This window comes from Sciurus vulgaris (assembly GCF_902686455.1).
Source record: "Sciurus vulgaris genome assembly, chromosome: 6".
In the NCBI taxonomy this organism is placed as follows: Eukaryota; Metazoa; Chordata; class Mammalia; order Rodentia; family Sciuridae; genus Sciurus; species Sciurus vulgaris.
In genome coordinates, this window is record NC_136466.1 from 29,013,350 (window position 1) to 29,028,099 (window position 14,750).

Consider the following 14,750-nt stretch of genomic DNA (forward strand, 5'->3'; position numbering starts at 1 on the left):
AAACAGAATTAAGGACAAAACTCATCTGATCATCTCAATAGATGTAGAAAAAGCCTTTGATAAATCTCAACACCCATTCATGTTAAAAACTGTGGAAAAGCTAGGGATCAGAGGAACTTACCTCAACAACATAAAAACCATTTATGACAAAGCTAAAGTCAACATCATTCTAAATGGAGAAAAACTACACAAATATTTTCTCTGAAGTCAGGAATAAGACAGGATGTCCACTCTCACCATGCCTATTCAGTACATTTCTTGAAACATTAGCCAGAGTCTTCGGAAAAGAAAAACTCAAAAGTATACAACTAGAAAAACAAGTCAAACCATTTGTCAAGGATAGGATCGGGTATTTAGAAGACTCTGAAAATTCCACCAGAAGACTACTAGAGCTTATAAATGAGTTCAGCAAAGCAGTAAGGTACAAGAACAACACCCATAATGAATGAATTCAGAAATTATAACACACACACACACACACACACACACACACACACACACACACACATACACACACACACATATATGCCGGGGTCCAGCCCTAGCAGGAGTCCATGGGTTCCACATGAGGCGCGGGGAGACAGCATCCACGATGGATGGAGAATGAAAGACACAGACTCTAGTTCTGGTGCAATCACTCCCACTTTATTCTGGGGAAGGCTGGGTTTATATACATTTTTCTTCAGGCTATAGTGGCAGTCTTATGGTTAATATTAAAGAAGTTTCCAAAGCACAGGCAGAAATTGTTTTTAACAAGGAACCAAAAGATTATGAGAAAACAGTAACCTTACAGATTATCCTTACCTAATCACAATTGTTTTAAGAATATCTAACTATGTCAATGAGCTAATACAATGTTTATTTCCTTAATATCTAAACTCTATGTGACCTAAGACTATTCTTATTACTCTCGCGGTTAAAGTGATAGACAAGTAATCTCACGTGACCATCTCTACTAGGTCCATCTAGTTAATATCTAAATTGCTGAGTTAAGGGCTATAGGAGGGCAGCGGTCACAGTGGTTCTCGTGGCCAAGATTTTTTACTGAATAGATTACATTGTCTTATGTAGCTCTTTTTTTCCAGAACAGGGCATTGTGCACCAACGTTTATTATAGGGGTGACCTATTCTTTGTAGGAAGGAAGGAATGTCGTGAAACCTTATTCTCATACCTCACCACCACACAAACAAAACCATCGTTAGAATTTAACCAGCCTGTTGGAGACAGAAGCAGATCTATATCTATTTTCTCCAGAGGCTTTCAGGGACTCATTGCATGGTTGTAAAATTATTTTTTACTTTGTTAGTGGTAAGGACTCATTGTCTTTCAGATTGTAGGTAATATTTTCTGGAATTTGTGTTGTATTCCCCTCGTCCCCTTAAGCAATCCATTCAGACTGAAAGGAGTAATATATTATCAGAAAAACACAGCAGAAAAAACACCATGCTCCAGAGCAAAACATCCAGCAATTCCCTTTAGGATGAGCCTTTGCAAACATCCTCCAGAGGATCTTTGTCAAGCACTGGATGGAATTCTGGACGCCCCCGCACACACACACACACACACAATTGAGTTCTATTCAGTCATAAAAGGTTGACATTTTCCGGCAAATGGATGGAAAGGGAGAATACGATGATAATAAAGTGAACCAAACTCAGAAAACTCAAAGGTCAATTGTTTTATCTTATATGCAAAAGCTAGAGTAAAATAAAGGAAAGGGAGATAAAAAGATGGGATAACAAAGATAAAGTGAAGATCAGTAATGCAGAAGAAGTCAATCAAGTGACCAAGTGAAGAGATGAGTAAGGGGAGGCAATGTAAAATGAATTGTTAAAAAATTATGTTGTGTGCACATATAAATATACAACAGGGAACAATATTTATGCACAGGTAGAAAGAACCAATCAAATATAATAATGAACAAAAAGAAGTCTAGTAGAGGAAACAGAATGGGAGAGGGGATAGAGGACAGGAAGGAAAAACAGGATCATGAATTGAAATCAAATTCCATGCAAATATGATTTTATCAGGATGAGCTCAACTAACTATAAAACTGATTTTTATAAAAGGAAACAAACTGAAAGGAAACCGGCATATGACCTAGCTATTCCATTCCTTGGTACACACTCAAAAGGTCTAAATTCAGCATACTATAGGGATGCAGCCACATCAATGTTCATAGCAGAGCAATTCACAATAGCCAAGCAATGAAACCAACCCAGGTGCCTGTGAACAGAGGAATCTGTAAAGGAAATATGGTTTATGTACAAAATGGAGTATTATTCAGCCATCAGCAAGAATGAAATGAGGGCATCTCCTTGAAGGAACTGGAGACCATCATGCTAAGTGAAACAAGTCAGATCCAGGAAGGAAAAGGTCAAATGTTTTCTCTGATATGTGGAAGATAGTCCAAAATAAGGGAAAAGACAAGACAAGGTGGGGGGCTTTCAAAAAATTGGAGAGGTCAGTGAAGTAGAAGAAAGAGATCAAAGGGGAGGGAAGAGAGAGAGATTAAGGGAAGAACAGTACAATAAGTCCATCCTAACTTTCCTATGTCCACATAGAAATACACCCCACTTTTTTATCACCAAGACACTATTTTTAAAACAACTCTAAATAAATAGCAAAATCAGTAGAGGGAAGAGAATAGGAAGAGGGAGGAAGGGAGGAAAAGGAGAAATACTGGGGACTGAGTTAGAGCAAAGTATATTCCATGCTTTTATAGTTATGTTAAAATGCATCTTAATGTTATGTATGACTAAAAGGAACTAGCACAAAATCATTTTCTGAAAACCTATGTTAAATGGACACAAAACCTCCCAGTGCAACTATTGATAGAAATATTATTCTTGAGTGGTAGGTCAAGGGCACTGCTTATGTGTAATTCGTTATTCCAATATCTTGAATGTGTGATTTTTTTTTACCCTTTATATGGGTTGGATTTTATTTTATCCTCCTAAAAACACTGCAAGGAAGTTTAAATATCTGCATTTAAAAGAAGTAGAAACTGGGACTCAGAAAGTTATATGACTAGAACAGATTTTAGCTGAACTGTGTAGTTACCAATCTGTGCTAATTGCACCAGTGCCATCTGGCCTCCTTAACACTTTTTGTCCTCTTTGTATTAGTCAGTGCTCTCTAGAGGAACAGAACCCATAGGAGATATGATTATAAAAAAGGGATTTATCAGGCTGACTTACACAACCAGAGGCTGGATAATCCACAATGGCCATCTGCAGGCTAGAGAGCTGCAGGAACCAGTAGCTGTGCATTCCGAGATGCTGAAGCCTCAGAACAAGAAGAATCAATGATGCCACTCCAGTTTGAAACCAAATAATTCTTGAAACTCCCCGGAAAATCATTGATAGGGTCCATTTTAGAAGACTGAAGGATGTAAAGTCTGATATCCTCAGGCAACACAGAAGCAAGCAAGAACCCAGTCATGAAGAATTAAGTTTGCATCTGCTGTTCCTTCCTTGTTCTTCCAAATTTTATTCCATCCAATCCTCCAACCTTTTGGATTGTGCTGCCCATGGGCTAGTACATGTGTCAATCATTCTTAGACACACCCTCATTGATCTACCCAGAAGCCTCTTAACCGTCAGCATCTTGTAATCTGATCAAGTTGACAATTCAAATTAACCATTACAGAGGTAGTAAGTACTTTCTGAAGTAAACTCTGAAAGGTTTTTTTTATTTTTCTTTGCACACTGGTACCACTGGAATACAACTTTACTCACCATGAAACAAACAGAAGATTCAACATCTTTAATTGAAAATCTTTCATGTGCCTAAGTCAGAAGCTAAAAAACAAAACACAGTGCAAGGATGGGTATTTACTCTGACAGGATACACCCTAATCTCTTGAAGTTATTTTAATTTGGCTTTTCAGTTTCTAATAAAGAGAGATTAATAATCTTTTTGTTGTGGCTCTAATTATTAATTTATTTAATATTGTGAACATAAAAACAGCAAAGTATGTCTTTTTTTACTTTAAATATTACATAAGACTCCACATTTCTATTTTATGATTCTGAAATAAAACAGATTTTACACCATGTAAATAAATTTTTATGACTTTATATTCATACGTGCACTACAAGTTTTAATGTGCCCAATATTCTATTGATTGTTTTCTAACTTTGAGGAGCCAATTTCATCACCATTAAAAGGGAAGAGTCCTATTGGAAAATTTATAGCATCATTTATTTTCCCAATTGCCTTCAGGAGAATTTTAATGAAAGTAATTAATTTAAGGAAAATTATACCTTGTAACAGACTCATGGTGACTTTGAGTAGGTGGCCTTGGTCCTAAACCTCTGAGACAAGGCCTGGATCACCTGAATCTTCTCATGACTCTCAATCTGGGCCCTCAGGAAGACCCCAGGAACTATATAGAAAACACCACTTTCTCCCTCCTTCCCTCCTTCACTTATTTCTCTTCCTCTTGTTCTCTCTCTCATCTCCTTCACCACTACTAACTGGAAATCCACAGTTCTCACCTTTTAGAAGGCAGTTCCTGGTTATTCTGAGCCCAGAGAAGACACTAACACATACCTCTCAACTTCCTAGCAGGAAGGGAGATGAATGTGTTTTCCTGATGCTTCTTCTTTTGCTTTTCCTTCATAGTACAACTCTTTAGAGGCATACTCAGATCAGGATTTAAAGTTTTAAAGAATTAAACTTTACCTTCAAAAACAAACAACAAACTATATGTTCACTAAATTACTGTCCAGAGCAGTGCTCAGTCCAACATAAAGGTTGTTATGAGACCAGCTATCACTAAGGCCTCAGCAGTGTATTATGACCTAGTGATGACATCAGTAGAGTCCAAGGACCCAGCCAGTATTCACAGTACTGCAAAATTGCCAAAGCCTATCACCTAACAAGAATTTCTTTCATTCATTTGAATTTCAAAGCTTGCACTTGATACCAAAATTAAAGAGATGGTATGTATTATACAAGGGAAATTTTTCTATGTGTCTAGGGACACTGCATTACTCAGTCTCCTCAGTGGGGAGGGTATGATGGTACCACAGAGGTTCAGGCTCAGTAACATGCTGAACTAAAAAAAAGTAAAGGCTATATCTCATTAGTAATGTTCACCTTATGTAGAAAACCAGGTGAGAGGCAAGCTGGAATGTAGGCAGGGACTGGAGGACATCTCATCCTTCCAGACACCCCTGGCAGTTATTGAATTCCCCCTGCTGCTGGTAACAATCTCCTGTATCTTCACAGACAGACCTGTCTCTCCTGCCACCCTTCCTCATCACATCCACACTTTGGGGAAGGAGGTAACCCTTAGCCTAGCCGTTCTCTGTAATTCTTTTCTTGACAAGCCCAAACGTCTCATCTCTTTGTTTCTGTCCCAGGGCCTGGTCTGTCTTCTGGAAACATGTAAGGATTGTACAGACTTCAAGCTCTAAGACACTTATTTTACCTCCCACCCAGTGTAGACAAAATCTCATCTTTTAAGTTGTATGTATGTTTACTCTAAATCATATCACGTACTGTTTTAGTCAGAATTTGCTGTTGTGACTAAAGGACCCAACCAGCACAGCTGTAAGCAGAATAAAAGTTTTTTAAGGGCTCACAGTTTCAGAGGTCTCAGTCCATAGACAGCCTCAAGGTTCCTCCTCAAGTTTCAAGTGAGGCAGGACATCATGACAGAAGAGTGTGGTGGAGGGAAGCAGCTCACAGGGTGATCCTGAAGCAGAGAGATAGGTTCTAAACTCCAGATATACAATTTAAACCCCATAGCCTCATCCCCAATACATCCAGCCATAACCCACCTGCCTCCAGTCACCACCCAGTTAATCCCATCAAGGATTAATTCACTGATTAGGTTAAGGCTATAACCCAAACATTTCTCTTCCAAACCTTCTTTCATTGTCTCACACATGATCATTTGGGGGACTCCTCACACCCAAACCTTAACAATTACCTTGTCACCCCCCAACTCTGTTTTTCCCTGAGGCCCATTACTCTGGTTGTTGTCTTAAACATCATGACCACTGAATAATAGGTAGCTTCATGATCAAATTTTCAGCTTTTAAGCTTTTTATAAAAATAAAAATAAAAAATAGATACTATCTTGCATGTATCAAATTAGAGGATCACACTGTACCAAATAATTGTGAGGATATAGAGGAGTGAGGAATCTCATGAACTAAAAGGAAATATTGATGTATGTGGCTATATTGGAGGAGAGTAAGGCAACACTTAACAAAGTTCACACATAACCTACAACTCTATTATCCCCAATCCAGGGCTGAACTAGAGCTGTGTTCCGGGCCCTGAGTCAGGCCAGGGAGGACATTGTGGGGAACCTCTGCTCTGGCTCTCATCCCAGCATCTGGAGCCCCAATGGAAGGAAACCAACCTGGGGTGCTAACAGGAGAGTCTGACTTTGGGGATGTGGAGAGGCCTAGGACTTTCTCACTTTCACAGTTCCTGAAGCACACCCTGTTCATCCCAAATGCCCCTCTCAGTATCTCTGGACTATTGCTGCCAGTCCCCCGTTTGTCCTTCCTTCCCTCCTTCCTTTCAATCTATCACCACTAGACATTGAGATGGGAAGGTGGGCAGGCAGGTGAGTGTGTGTGTGTGTGTGTGTGTGTGTGTGAGAGAGAGAGAGAGAGAGAGAGGGAGAGAGAGAGGGAGAGAGAAAGAGAGAGAGATACAGAGAGAGACAGAGACGGAGAGAGAAAGCACTCAGAGTTCTTGCCACCTCCTAGATCTATGGATCTTGGACTGTTTCCTTACTGCTGTGGTTTGTGACTACTGTTTTGGCCTTTTGCCTTCCTCCTTCCCCTTTCTCTCTTCTCCCCTCCTGGTCTGTAAAACCTATTTCTTTCCAGTAAAAGTTGCATTCATAAGAAAAACAGGTTTAAACAAGAGATAAGGACACAAAGTGAAAAGAAATAGTAAATACAGGTCACATTCACATGGATATCCTCCTGGAATTTTCTGTATGTCTACAAACATACACACATTCTTAAATTTTGTGTGTGTACAAATGGACCATTCTGTGTATACTATTGAGATACTTGCTTTTCCCCATTAAATCACTTAGATGTTTTCCTCTGTCAGCACATATGGAATTAACATTCTTTATAACTGAAGTACTGTGTTCCCTTAAAGAAATTTATAACGTAACCAATTTCCTTTTTGATGTCCCTTGAGTTTGTGACCAACTGATGTACAACTGTGCTTCCACCAGCAATCTGTTAGGATACATTTATTTCAGTGTCTTTATATGAGACTAGATTGGCTTTTGGATCCAAGTTTTAGGGAAAGACTGGGGTCCACGTACTGCACTTTTATGTCAAGGGTTCCCCATGTGAGTGGAGTAAGTAGACAGGTGGGTAGAGGAGGCCAAGGAACTGGGCAGGGTCATGGCATCTGTGCTGTGCTCTGGGGATTCCCTGACCTCATGCAGCATCCTAGAGAAGCCAGGAAGGGACCCTCACTAAACACACAGATAGTGTCTCTCACCTTCCAAAGCTCTTGACTGACTTGCTTGTCTTTGTCACCTGCTGGGAAGGGTCTGTGATGACTTAGAAAAAAGCACTATTGAAAGCATTTGTCTCCCTCGGGGTCTTGCATTTTTATTACAGTGACCTTTGGCTTCCCTCCTTCCCATCTCCAGGCACATTGTGGACTTCTTCCTGACTGTCATTCAGCTGGATTCTGCCCTAATTCCTGTTTCTCACTAATGTCGATAAACAGGTAGGGTTCTTGTATAAAGAAAGTATAAGATTAGAGATGAGAGTAATTTCTGTTTTGGATTGCTTTGACCAGTTTCAGTCAAAAAACAGTTGTGGTTTTAACACTTTCTGTACAGTGCCTTCTGTATGATTATCATCTGAAGCCCTAGGATGTAGGGAAAGGTCAAGATGTCATCTCCATTCCTCTCTCTTAGACGGATCAAATGCAACTCAAACGCTTGGGCTGCTAACAACAGTAACCATGAAGACCTCTACAGAGGGGTCACCAGCTGAAGATTCCTCTAAGGTCTAGTTCACACACTCAGCCTTTAGTCAGGAGCCACTTCCAACAGGACAGTTGCCAGCTTTGTGGTTGGGGGCCTTTTCCTTTTTCTTTCTTCCCTTCTTCTAGGTGATAGAAGCTGCCAATGGGACCACCAACAACTGCCATGACAATGAGACTGATTCTGATGCCCGCCATGGACTCCAGACTCTACATGCTCACTTTCCTACTTTCCTGCTGCTGCTGGTCTTCATCAGGAACCTCTGTGTCCTGGCAATTTTCTCCCTGTTGGCCAACCTCAGCATGCTGGTCAGCCTGGCCATGATCTACCAGTTCATTGTTCAGGTGTGAGCTCAGGTCCTCCCCTATCCTATTAGAGGACTGAACAAACCAGTAAGCAGAACCTAAATAGTTACATGATACTTATTTGTGGTATATTTAGAAGATTCAAACTTCAACATCAGTGACATTCTGGGTCAGATAAATTTTTATTGTGGGATTTTCCTGTGCATTTAGCTGCATCTGTAAGGGATCCCACGAAAACCACGAGGGACACGGGAAATCAAATAAGGGAGTTATTAAGCAGAGTGTCTCCCTGCAGGGTAAGAGAGAAAATGAGAGGAAAAGAAAGGGAAAGAGAAAGGGCGTGTGCAAGAAAGTGTGAAAAGTGAGGAGGAGAAAGTAAGCAAATGTGTAGGAGAGAAAAGAAAGAGAAAAGATGGTGGGGTAGCTACCATGAAGCAGTTGAATTCTGCTGGGCTAACAGGGGACCAATAACAGAGGAGGATACTTGCAAGCTGACTGATAAACCAATAGCTAGCTAGGATGTTCACAGATTGACAAGTGGTTGGGAGGCGGGGAAAATGGCTGCACTGGAAAGGGCAGGGAGAGCAGCTTTGTATTACAGCATCCATGACCTGTATCCTGAAGGTGCTAGAAATATCTACTCTCCAAGCTATGATACTATAAAGTATCTCTAGATGCTACCAAACATCCTAGAGGGGCAAAAATCAGTCCAGAAAAATCCCTGGTTAGGACTTTCTCCAATGACATTGTTAATGCACGATTATTATACACAATTGGAAAAAAATGAAAACATACTAAGATAAAAATAAAAACCAACTTTTTTTCTGGATGCTAATTCATAACAAAAGGGAGAGGTGCTAGGGAAGAACAGGGGTTCTTTGGATTAGACAGAGAGGAGTGAAGTTTGGGGAGGGAATATGGGGGTAGGAAGAATAATAAAATGAACAAGACCTTATAAACCTGTGTTCATATATGATTACATGACTGGTATAATTCTATAACATGTAAAACCAAAAAAATGAGAATTTATACTCCATTCATGTGTGATGTGTGTGTTAAACTGCATTCTATTGTCATGTATAACTAAGTAGAACAATGAAAAAGTCAATTTTTCTAATCAGTACTTAATTTCTTACCAACCTATTTATTCATCAAAATTATAAATGCATTTTATGTTCAAGCCACTTGCTTAGCCCAGGTGGATAGAACTGTGGGGTAGTTTGAAGAACTTGGAAACTTAGGAGATTAGAAGATCAAGTGTGGAAAATGTGCCTTTACATACGGTGGCAATTTGTGAAAAATAAAATGAATTGAATTTTGCTAAGATTTGAAAAAGGGAAAAGAGAAATGTAGGTGAGTGAGAAAAGTACTAATAGAAAATTCATCACATCATTTATTTCCTCAATTGCCTTAAGAACTAGTCTAATAAAAGTAAATGCAATTCTTTTTATGGAAAATAACCTGGACCAACCACTACAGCGCCTTTGTGTGGGTGACCTGGATCCAATGCCACACTGACAGGACCTGCATCATCTGAAACTTCTCTTGACTCACACAACCTGGCCCTCAGGAAGACCTCAGGAACTGTGGAGGAAAAACACCCCTGTCCTCTTCCCCTCCATCAATTACTACTCTTCCTCTTTTATCCCTCTTCTTTTTTCTTTCCCTGACATTAAGGGGAAATCCACACCCCTCAACTTCTTAGAAGGCTGGAGATGAGTACATATTCAGATGTTTCCTTTTACTTTCTCTTCAGTGTGAAACTGTAGAGTTTCTCAGATAAGGTCATTTTCTCTCTGAAGCTCAACTCTCAAAAAGGTAGTATGTGATGATGAAGAATTAAATCTTAACCTTCAATGACAACAAAAATAAAATGGAGAGAGACTATCACTTGATGATAATGCTGACCTAAGCAGTGCTCAGTATAGCATTCGGTGGCTGTGAGACCAGATCACTAAGGCCGCAGCAGCGCATGATGACCTACTGGTGACATCAGCACCAACCAGAAGTCTTCACAGTGCTGCAGAGATTCTAAAGCCCATCACCTAAGGTGGCAAGTTTATACAGTGCAAATTCCATCATTAACTTGAGCTTTCACACATTGCACTTGACATCAGTATTGGAGAGATGATATGGATTACGTAAAGGAAGTTCTTCTGTGTGTCCAGGGACACTGCATTCCTCAGTCTCCTCAGTGGTGAGAATATGGCAGAACCAGAGAGGCTCAGGCTCAGAACCATGCTTGTCTCATAGGAAAAGTACAGTATTTATCTCTTTTGTACTGTTCCATTATATAGAAAACAGGATGAGAGGCAGGCTGAAATGTAGGTGTGAACTTGAGAAGATCTCATCCATCCACACACCCCCAGAAGTTACTGAATTTCTCCTGCTGCTGGCAACAATCTCCTGTATCTTCACAGCCAGACTTGTCTCCTCTGCCCCTCTTCCTCCTCAGGTCCACATTGGTAGGGAGAAGAAAACCCTGGGCTTCACCACACCTACCCTTTCTCAGGTATTTAGTAGTAGTCAAGCTAGAGGATTTCACTACCCTAGAGTCTGACCATGGCCTAGTCCATCTTCGGGACACATGTAGGTCCTGTACAGAGTTTGAGCTCTGAAGCAGATTCATATTACCTCCCACCCAATGTAGAACGCACCTCACTTTTTACGTTGAATATGCATTTACTCTAAATTGTAATAATCATTATGTACCAGCCCCTCTCAATCTTTTATCCCTAGGTCCATTACTCTGGGTGTTCTCTTATACACATGTCCACTGAATAACAGGAACATTAATCAACTGATTTTCAGCTTTTGAAACTATGGAACATTGAAGAAAGAATTTGAAGAAGATAAAAGAAATGGGAAGCAACTTGCGTGTTTGTTCATGGATAGACAGAATTAACATTGCTAACAAAATCATTATACAGATTCAATGCAAAGCACATCAAAATATCAGTGACATTCATAACAGAAGTAGAAAAAATGGTTCTGAAATTCATTGGGAAGTTTATACCAAATGCCCAAAATAGTCAAAGAAATTCAATGCCAAGAAAGTAATGCTAGAGTCATCCCAATATCTGACTTCAAACATTCCTCCAGATCTATAGTAACAAAAACTGCATGATACTGGCATATAAACTACTACATAGACCAATGGTACAGAACAGAAGACAGAGCCAAACCCACTCATATGATCCATGATCAGGGTACCAAAAGCATACTTTGGAGAAAAGAAAGCTTTTTTAAAACAAATGGGGCTGTTACACATATATAGAAGAATGAGACTAGTCCCTTATATCTCACCCTGAACAAAAGTCAACCCAAAATGACTCAAAACCTTGACTTAGAACAGAACCTATGCCAATCCTAGAAGAAAGTGTAAGCTTGACAATCCAACAGCTTTCTCAGTTGGGTTTCTAAAGCTCAAGAAATAATGCCAAAAGTTTGTAAATGAGAAGACATCAAATTTTAAAAGTTCTGTGCAGCAAAGGAAATTAAATGAGTGAAAAAAGAACCTGCAGAATGAGAGAAAATATTTGCTAGCAAACACTTCTGACAGAATTAATATCCAGAATACATAAAGACCTCAAAAAACTTGACACCAACTCTGGGAAGTGTGGGGTACACCTGTAATCTCAGCAGCTCAGGAGGCTGAGGCAAGAGGTTTGCAAGTCCAAAGCCAGTCTCAGCAACTTAGCAAAGCCCTAAGCAACTTATTGAGACCTTGTTTCAAAATAAAAATAAAAAGGGCAGGTGATATGGTTCATTGGTGGAGTACTCCTGGGTTAGACCTCTGTACCAAAGAAAAGAGAACAAAACATAAGAAAACAAAATCTTGACATAAAAATATACATCTCAATTTATAAATAGGTAAATGGCCAAACAGACACTTCTCATAATAAAAAATACAAAGGACCAGCAAATACATTTTTTCAAAAGTGCAATGTCATTACCATTAGGAAAATGCAAACAATAAACAAAGAAAATACACAGAGACTTCATCTCAGTCAGAGTGGCAGTCATCAAGAATACAAACAATAGACCAGGAGCAGTGGTCTGTGCCTGTAGTCCCAGCATCTTGGGAGGCTGAGGCAGAAGGATCAAAAGTTCAAAGCCAGCCTCAGCGAATTAGTGACTCTAAATAAAGTATTAAAAAGGGCTGGGGATATGGCTAAGTGGTTAAGCACCCCTGGGTATAATCCCCAGAAAAAAAAAAGAAAGAAAGAAAGAAAGAAAGAAAGAAAGAAAGAGAGAGAGAGAAAGAAAAAAGAACACAACAAAATAAGTGCAGGAGAGGATGTGGAGAAAAAGGAACACTTTTACAATATTGGGGTGGAATTGTAAATTAGGCGTGGAATTTGAGGTGAAATCATAAACCACTATGGGAATAAGTATGGAAGTTCCACAAAAGACTCTACATGGAACCACCATGTGACTGAGCTATAACACCCCTCAGTATTTATCTAAAGAATTAAAGTCATCAAAGAATAAAAGTAAACATGCACCCCTGTGTTTATAGCAGCACAATTCATGATATCCCAAACTATAAAAGCAGCCTGGGTTTCCATCAGCTTTTGAATGGATTTTTAAAAATGGAGTTTTATTTAGACATTAAGAAAAATGAGATATTGTCATTTGCAGGAAAATTGATGGAACCTTGAGACAATTATATTAAACAAAAGAAGTCAAACAGAGAAGGTCAAGTGTTGGAACTTTTTCTGTTTTGTGGAAGGTAGAGTGGAAAAGGAATGAAAAGTGTAGGGAGAGGTCACATGAAAGCCAAAGGAACCTAAGTAGATGAAAGGAACCAGAGGAACGGAGAAAGGGACGGAAAAGGGAAATATTGGGGAATGATCATTGTTGAAATATATTGTATATTTTAAATATGTATGAATATGTAATGACCAATACCACCATTGTGTACAAATATAATGACAAATTATAATGTGGAAAAATAAAAATAATACTTAATAAAGAAATAAAAAGTGCATACTATCTTGCATGTACCAAATTATTAAAAACTAGAGGATTAGACTACACCAAATTATCATCTAGATAGAAGGGAATGTGGATTCTTCATGAACTGAATGTGTGGCTTTATGTAGTTGTACTGGAGAACAATTAGGGTACATGTCATAACCTAAAATACACACACAAGCTACAACTCCATGGTTTTCCTTTAAACAGGGACATTTACAAGGGTGAAATCAGTAACATGACTTCTGTTTTTGAAGAGATGGAATTTTTAGCCTCTACCTCAAAACAATGGATAAACAGATGATGGTGGATGATTGCTCTAGAACTCATTTCCCAGGATACAGGTCAAACTGAGGAAAATATTTCCTGGAAAGGAGCACTGGGGAGGGACCAATAGCAGATTGCAAGAAGAAATATAATTCCATGAGGTAACCACAGGTGGCTCCATGATCAGGCTGGTATGGAACACTAAGGGTGCTGATAACTAAATGATTTATAATTTCAAAACAGGACAGAAAAATTATAATTTCACCTAAAGTATTGATGACTCTGATTAGATCTAGATCTAAGGGAAAGAGTTGATATAATCATACTGAATTCCTCTGCTTCCTTGGACAATTACAGGAATTCATGAAATAAATATGTTCTAGAGGTCAAAGGTCCACTCTGAGCTTCAGGTCTAACTCCATGAGTCAGCACGGCTGCTCCTGTGAAGCTCTACTAGAGGATCTTTCCTTTTTTAAATTTTTTTATTTTTAAGATTCCAGAGCTGGCTGCAATCCTTAGCAGTTGTTCACCATCTTCCTCTTCAACAGGCATCAGTCCAACATCTACTTCTTTGGTCATGATCTTCTCTGACCAGCTCCCTCTTAGCTGCCTCTCATAAAGGTCATTTACCCAGATGATCCAGTAAAATATTCCCATTCAAACTCATTGTCTTAATCTCATTTGCAAGTCTATTTTGCCATAAAGGTCACATATTTATAGCTGCCAGGGATTGGGAGATTGACATCTGTAGGGGGAAAGGATTCATTCTTCATCTTACTACACCAAAATGAAGTCAGTGTATATCAAAGAGAATTCACCTATGGTAAAACATAGTAGTATAAGAGGAGAAACCCAACATTGAGTAAAATGACAGAGAAAAAATGACATAGCAACTGTGTAAACACATTGAACACAGCAAAGCATGAAATAAACAAAACTGTAACTGGAAAATGAACTTTAACCAAAGGAATGGAAGACGATCACAAAAATGTTTTTCATGCTACAAAACTTAGGCAACCCAACTAAATGAATAAGAACTCCAAGCAAGATAAATCACTGCAAAGAAGTCAAAGTGGAAAACTTAGAGTTATATAAAATAGACATGCTAAACAAGTTCATAACAGAATAAACAGGAATCAAAAAGAAATAGAATGAAGTTCACAATTTAATATTTGTGTTATGTAAATTTATATAAAGTAAGGGG

At 39.0% G+C, this 14,750-nt stretch overlaps 1 long non-coding RNA gene across 1 annotated transcript in view; it reads left to right on the forward strand.

The window, feature by feature from the left end:
- Window positions 1–632: 632 nt before the first annotated feature.
- LOC306664744 overlaps window positions 633–14,750 on the forward strand; it is a 471,099-nt gene continuing 456,981 nt past the window's right edge. Inside the window, exon 1 of the long non-coding RNA XR_013764789.1 lies at window positions 633–1,021. This is a non-coding gene — a long non-coding RNA (uncharacterized lncRNA). The remainder of the gene's footprint in view (window positions 1,022–14,750) is intronic.